Raw genomic sequence first — 7,162 nt, 5'->3', positions numbered from 1 at the left:
TTTCAAGTAGTCTTGATTCAATTCTCACCTCTTATACCTGTGGGGAAAAAAGAGAGGACAAAATTAGGAATTTAATTTAAAGTATGTTCATATTGAGGTAAACAGATGGAATCTGTAACACAATCTATGTATTCAATATGTTGTAATGATCAGTTTCATAAACACTAAATAAAAATGCAAGCATACTAATATGAAGGTCATCTTGGGTGAGCAAGACTATGTACCTGGAAAGAACTTTTTTTAAAAAATTTTGGAAAGCAATGAACATACTATTATCCTCGCATAACCTGCTACACATGAATTATCAAAATGTTGATATTTGAGAACTGTATTAACTCAACTTTTAACATGTGAAGCATTAGAATCTATGAACATTTAATGTGCAATTTAACTAATCCCTGACAATTGAACAAAATAAAATGATTAAAGACAATGTTGCATGCATTGCATAGATCTATAAAGAGTCATGCATCATGTTGGAGTTCATATTAACAGAACTTCACTTACTACCTTAGCACTATTTTGTCCATTTATTTATTGTTGATCTTTAGTCAGCGCCAATAACGATTATGAGTTCAAAAGTATTCAACTCAGGAATTAAAACAAATATCAACTTTCAAAACCTTAATTCTATATGAAGTCTACCATACAAGTAAAAAATTTAGAAGCCTACCAAACATTTGCTGCAATAAAACTGCTTCATGTAGTTCAAGACTAGGACCCAACATCTTGATCATAATTAATTCACTAAATAAATCTATGTATGAATAATATCATTCTTAATCTTCAGCAGGAAAGAGGCACAACAATGGGTTTTTAGTAAAATGTGCATTACCAGTCTACCTTACAAATTATCTTTCTATTTATGGGTCGTATAAAGAGAAAATTATCAGTGGATGATATGTTATGCAAGAAAGGTATATCTATTTTGTCTTTATATTGCACAATTAGAAAGATCAAGTAAGGGTAGTATATGGGGTTTCATAACATCTATGTATACAATCCTTAAATTATGTACAGCTAGTGTCTTTTTGGACTTGTAGCAATAGAGTTTGACTTCAGATGATTCGATTCACATATCTTTAGTTGGATGATAAAAATTTTGGTGATTTTGAGGCTGCTAGTTAGGAGGGTTATGTTTTAAAACTTACACATAATAAAGTTTCATTTCTTCTACTTTCATCACTAGTTCATGTAATATTGACTAAGCTGCATATATAGTTAATGAAAATGTTGAACTATCCTCCATTTATGTAACTTTCTGTACCAACGACAGAATGTACATAGCTCTCCATTCCTTAACATTTCACCGCTAATTTATATTCAAGAACTCTGTCACCTCTGAGTCTATATGGAGTAAACAAAGTCTCTTATTTGAGTTCTTCAAAGCAAATTTGCTAGAAGATCATGGTCTTGCGCTGTATAATTCTTGATGACTACTGACAACTCTTTGACATTTGTTTGGACTTTCGGTGTGCGGTGAATTTTATCAACGGTCTCACAAGGTCTTTTTCCTTGGGCAATGTGTTAAGGAACAATTTGTTAAGTAAGAATGGTGCAGGTGTTGTGAGATCTATCAACAGGAAACTATGCTACATTTGCTCTTAACAGGAGATTTTGCTAAGAGCATCTGAACACGCCTTGCTGCAATAGCGTAAGGGCTCATTTATCCAGTTAAATCAAGTTGCAACACAATGGTGGAAAGCTGACTATTCTTCTAATTAACTGAAACCACTATATCTTACTGCCCCAGCCATCATATATGGCATCTACGGAAGAAAAGAAATATCATCTTCCAAGAATGTTCAATATCAAGTAACAAAGTTATTAATGACAAAAATCAGAACCTTAGTATCTTGGCTAGAATGAGGTTCCCCATGGGAACCAAAGATCTCTAACATCTGGCCACTTATGATGCAAAAGTTGGAATTCTACAAACCCACGAGGTGCACATTAGTATAGTGACATCTTCCTCCCCAAGGGAAATTTAAGTTCAATACTGATGGCTCGTCTAGAGAGAATCCTGATCCTTGCTCTCTGGCATTCTGCATCAGAAATAGCAGGGGTCATTGTCAATACTACTAGTTTAGGTGATGAAGTATTGACAATTCATAAAGTAGTGATATTGTATAAGAGAACAACTAATGTCTCCTATTATGGAAGCTATCTCCCTAATCATCAAAAAGGTGATTGATGAAGATTGTGACAGTCCATGGGCTATTAGAAGATCTAAGAGTGGGAGAGAAGGGGGAATTTCCAGGTGTTACGTGTTGTAAGAGAAGGGAACCAGCTAGCCGATTCTTTAACTAACAAAGCTTTTATACAAGAAATATATCAGATGATTCATAACTTCAAAGTGCTAAATAAAAAACTAACAAGAAATATCAAACATGCTCAGCTAACAACAACGCAAAGAAAAGCGCAATCGAGATGCTGAAATGACTTACAGCTTGGGGTGATGAGCTTTAGGGTTCTGAAGAAGATGTAATATAGAACCTCATTACCAAGAAGCATGCACTTATCGGCATTTTTAACCAATTGATTATGCACAGCCAAGGTAGCATTATAAGGCTCAACAACAATGTCAGAAACCTTAGCTGAAGTGAAAACGGAGAAGGTAAGCATTATTCTGTCCAGGTATTCTTCTCTGATCTTTAAGATCAGAGGTGTTCCCATAAAAGAACCTATGAATGGCACAATTGAAATCCTGAAAATCAAACCATAGAATGTAAATAAATCCTCAAAATGCGTAGATCTATAAAAACACAAAATGTTAAAGAAAAGCCTGGTAGAAACACAAACCTTGAAGGAAGTCGGAGTTTTTGACTTCCTTACGAACAAGATCGAGAACGACATCAATCTATTCAGCACCTTTAATGTAATATACAGCAGTCTACTCTAATCTAATATTGTCCATGGTGCTCTAAATCCATAAGAACATCCGTAGGAACAAATCTTCCACTGGTAACCTCATTGTAATACACATTAATTCTCTCAAGTGGAGATCAGAATCACCATTGTAACGACCGGTAAAATCAATGTCGCATTTGGCACCAAAACATTCCCAAAACTTGGCACCAATTTGGTTACCACATTGTCCACCTTGAATACGAATGATTTCACGCATTTTGGAACTGAGATCTGGAGAATTTGCACAAATGAAGAGAACATGGGTAGATCTTACAAAATTGGAACACAAACGAGAAGTGAGATAAATGCAGGGTAAAGGGAGGAGAGGGGTGGTGGTGTTTTATTGTACTATTCAATACAATAATTTTTCAGGAACTCCCGTCAGAAGCTAAAAAGATAATTCACACACATAAGAGAAAGGGAACCAAATTAAATGGCTATTTGCAACACAAGGACTAGGACTGATTAACAACAATTGAGAAAGCCAAAGGTCCAAACAGTAAATCATTCGCAAAAACAGAAGAAGAAGTAAAAATATATGACTCTATTGTGATTGTTCTAGTATGTGGTATCAATTTCCTTGGAGGTTCATTCTGCTAGAAGAAAAAGAACGAAAATCACAAACAAGGCACTCCTAATAAAGCCTACGTCAATAATTAAGGACTATCGGTCATCTTAAACTTCAGCTTCATCTTAAATCACTTCTCCTCAAGTGTGAGAAAGGATTCTTTTGGGTAAGATGTCACTTCTCCTATAAGATCCTGCTGGCGTCTCACAGTGGCATCACCCAAAACTTGAGATAGAAATGTCATCGAGCCAAACCATTTTATTTAAAAATATTAAAAAAGATCGACATTCAATTTGATCTGTATTATCCTTAAGATGTTGACTAAACGACATCATCTATTAGTGAATTGGATTTACTTTCGCAAAGTAACACATCTCCAAGACAACTCTATGGAGTANGTTGGATTTACTTTCGCAAAGTAACACATCTCCAAGACAACTCAATTATCTAATTAATGAACCCAACAATATGATAAAAGAGAGTATTGAATATTATCATGGATAAAAAGATATCTCAAATTAGAGCAAAAACCAAGTCTAAACATTTAACAGTAACATATTCTTTCATATCCAAGTCTTAGATTCCCAAGCATATACAGATGGTTGGCATGTTAAAAAACTCAACCAATNAATATACAGATGGTTGGCATGTTAAAAAAATCAACCTATATATTAATTAATCTCAATCGTATCTAGACTTATGAAATCACTAAACAATGATCATAATATTATATACTATATCAGCTAAAGCAAGCATTAGAGTTGTTGTATAGGAGTATTAACTTTTACTATACAAGTAGAAAATACATGAAAACTTTCGCCTACTAAGTATGAAAATCAGAATCAAATTAACGAGTAAATACAAATATAAAAGAGAAGAAAAAATAAAAATTGAAAAGTTGAGCACTTTGAACTTTCCTACTTTCCTCAACAGTATAATACTTCATTGATTACAATTTACACGTCTTACTTTCCTTTTTTGTTTGTCCCAAAAAGAGTCTTATTTAAAAAGAAAATGATAGTTCTATGAGCTACTAGACTTCCCTAATACTGAAAAATTTCCTATCAAGAATTAAGAAAAAATAGACCAAACCATCATTGAATAAGATGACTTACTTGAGTAAAGACAAAGAGATACATAGAGATAAATGACCTTGAAGGTGCCACCGCGTAGTGAACGTGAAAAACCCAAACAGAGGATATGATCCACTGACTGTGTGATTGTACCTAAAGGAAATTATTGCATTTTGTAGTTAGGGTTATAAAATGCAACATACAACATATCGACACTCTTAACATTACTTTAAGTGAAAATTGAAACGAGCTATTGAATGAAAGCGAAAGAGGAAAAACGATCAGCCTGTCTAGAACTATTAGTACCACACGCATTGGTCAATTGTCACTATGATAGGCTATTATTACATATGCATATTAAATAATATTTACAATTTTAGGTTGAAAACTAATAATATCTGATCGAAAACTAAAGGAACTCCTGATTTTGCATTTTTCTAATATGTTGACTTGTTCATAATACTTAATTATAATGTACTAACTATTCAACAACTCACATTAGGGTTCTCTCACATTAGGGTTCTCTCAACCATAAATGGCTGCAAGAATTATATAATTTTAAATAGTAACTTGGAATAGCAAAGAACTTTAAAGCATTAAAGATGTATGTTTTTCTTAAACAAGGATCAATATCTGAAGTTCAAGAGAAATCATGAAGTTGATACAGCCTAGCGAGTGAGGCATCTATATTTTTGCAGTTTATAGATTCTTCGTTTTCAAAATAATTTATTTTTCGACAGCACATTACTCATGGCATTACTCTTTGAGATTACTTCAAACACATCAATTTCGAGTTGAGAGTCTATTGAAAACAATCACTTTAGCCCTGGCAAGAATAAGGTCTACTTACATCCTACTCGGCCCAAATATCCGTTATGAAACTATACTAGGTATGTTGTTGTTGGAGGTATATGATAAAACATTAACATAAAATCCATACGTCAGATGGTTAATGATTTCTTTTAAAAGGATCCACATTATCAAATTAATTTTATGACCAATATGCCCTACCATATCCTAGGTTTCCCGAGTAAATTTTAGCAAGAAATCCATTTTTTGAACAAATAAGACTGAGCCTTTTATCTAATCAAAAGCTTCAGGAGTAATTTTGGATTCCATCTGTCATTACCACCAACCCTCCACCTTCTCACACACAAAACATAGGCTTATCTTAAGCTCAACTTACGTTGAACCCTATGGACTCTAACAGTCATATTTTAAAGCTCAAATGTAGCGTGAAAAAACATAGCAAATGAAACAAAATTAAGGAGGAGATTCAAAAGGGTTGCTTTATATTACCTGAATGGATCAATTTTTGACCATAACAGAGGAAACAAAAGAATACAAGAAAATCTATAAACACAGAAAAATTAGTGGATCTATGATTTATGTTCACCTCACCTCTTTGTTGTGCGGGTCTCCGTTTGATTTAGATCTTCATCGATACTCCCAATTAAGATTGCATATCAAAGAATATATCTACTTTGGCTTTGTGCTTCTCCAAATAACTATAGAATCCCCAAACAAAATCATACAATTTTCTGGTTCAAAAGCGTTGGATCTTATATCAAAAAGAAGAAAATTGACCAAAAAAGAACAAAAAAGAATCAGTGGAAAAGCTGCAAATTAGGAAAAACATAATTTAACTTAATTGCAAGTGTGAAGCACTAGACATATGTAGAATTGGAAGCAACAACTCAGTAGATTTTGGGTAAAACATAAATCAAAAGAATAAAGTAAAACCTTATTGCACTGGAAACTAAATTAGTGGATCTATGATTTATGTTCACCTCACCTCTTTGTTGTGCGGGTCTCCGTTTGATTACATCTTCGTCGATACTCCCAATTAAGAATGCATATCAAAGAATATATCTACTTTGGCTTTGTGCTTCTCCAAATAACTATAGCATCCCCAAACAAAATCATACAATTTTCTGGTCCAAAAGCTTTGGATCTTATATCAAAAGAAAAAAATTAACAAAAAAAAAAAAAGAATCGATGGAAAAGCTGCAAATTAGGAAAAACATAATTTAACTTAATTGCAAGTGTGAACCACTAGACATTTGTAGAATTGGAAGCAACAACTTAGTAGATTTTGGGTAAAACTTAAATCAAAAGAATAAAGTAAAACCTAATTGCACTGGAAACTAAATTAGTGGATCTAGATTTATATTCACCGCACCTCTTTGTTGTACGGGTCTCCGTTTGTTTACATCTTCGTTGATACTCCCAATTAACACCGCATATCAAAGAATATATCTAATTTGGCTTTGTGCTTCTCCAAATAACTATAGCATCCCCAAATCAAATTATACAATTTTCTGGTCCAAAAGCTTTGGATCTTATATTAAAAGAAGAAAATTAACAAAAAAAATAATCGGTGAAAAAGCTGCAAATTAGTAAAACATAATTTAACTTAATTGCAAGTGTGAAGCACTAGACATTTGTAGAATTGGAAGCAACAACTCAGTAGATTTTGGGTAAAACATAAATCAAAAGAATAAAGTAAAACCTAATTGCACTGGAAACTAAATTAGTGGATCTATGATTTATGTTCACCTCACCTCTTTGTTGTGAGGGTCTCTGTTTGATTACATCTTCGTCGATACTC

The 7,162-nt window shown here is 33.3% G+C and overlaps 1 long non-coding RNA gene across 1 annotated transcript; it reads right to left on the bottom strand.

Moving 5' to 3' along the window:
* Positions 1-1,861: 1,861 nt before the first annotated feature.
* On the bottom strand, positions 1,862-3,123 carry LOC114076780. The gene is made up of 3 exons (XR_003577811.1): positions 2,803-3,123; positions 2,448-2,707; positions 1,862-2,045 (listed from the first exon to the last, which is right to left on the bottom strand). It is a non-coding gene; the product is annotated as an uncharacterized LOC114076780 (long non-coding RNA).
* Positions 3,124-7,162: the final 4,039 nt, after the last annotated feature.

The sequence above is a fragment of the Solanum pennellii genome, chromosome 4 (assembly GCF_001406875.1).
Source record: "Solanum pennellii chromosome 4, SPENNV200".
Lineage (NCBI taxonomy): Eukaryota > Viridiplantae > Streptophyta > Magnoliopsida > Solanales > Solanaceae > Solanum > Solanum pennellii.
This window is presented reverse-complemented; position numbering and strand designations above follow the sequence as displayed.